The 319-nt window shown below is 48.0% G+C and overlaps 1 non-coding gene across 1 annotated transcript; it reads right to left on the reverse strand.

Annotated features, from left to right (window-relative positions):
- LOC134543843 (5S ribosomal RNA) lies at positions 1-119 on the reverse strand. The gene has a single exon (XR_010077292.1). It is a non-coding gene; the product is annotated as a 5S ribosomal RNA (ribosomal RNA).
- Between the last annotated feature and the right edge of the window lie 200 nt (positions 120-319).

Genomic DNA, 319 nt, shown 5'->3' on the forward strand with positions numbered 1-319 from the left:
TGCCAACGGCACGTGGTGTTCCCAAGCGGTCACCCATCTAAGTACTAACCACGCTCGACGATGCTTAACTTCGGTGATCGGACGAGAACCGGTGTGTTCATCGTGATATGGCCGTTGGCAATGATATAGATGTTTTTTTTTTGCAGTTTGTATTTGCCACTCGAAATAGCTATACCAGGTGTGATTGTTACAAACAACAGGAGAAATCGTGTAATGAACACTCTTTTACTTCCCCCCCCCCTCCCCACACACAACACCCACCACCCTCACCATCCCAACCACCAAAGCCCTCTTCAAAATACACTCTCACACACACACA

This window comes from Bacillus rossius, unplaced genomic scaffold, assembly GCF_032445375.1.
Source record: "Bacillus rossius redtenbacheri isolate Brsri unplaced genomic scaffold, Brsri_v3 Brsri_v3_scf22, whole genome shotgun sequence".
Taxonomy (NCBI): domain Eukaryota; kingdom Metazoa; phylum Arthropoda; class Insecta; order Phasmatodea; family Bacillidae; genus Bacillus; species Bacillus rossius.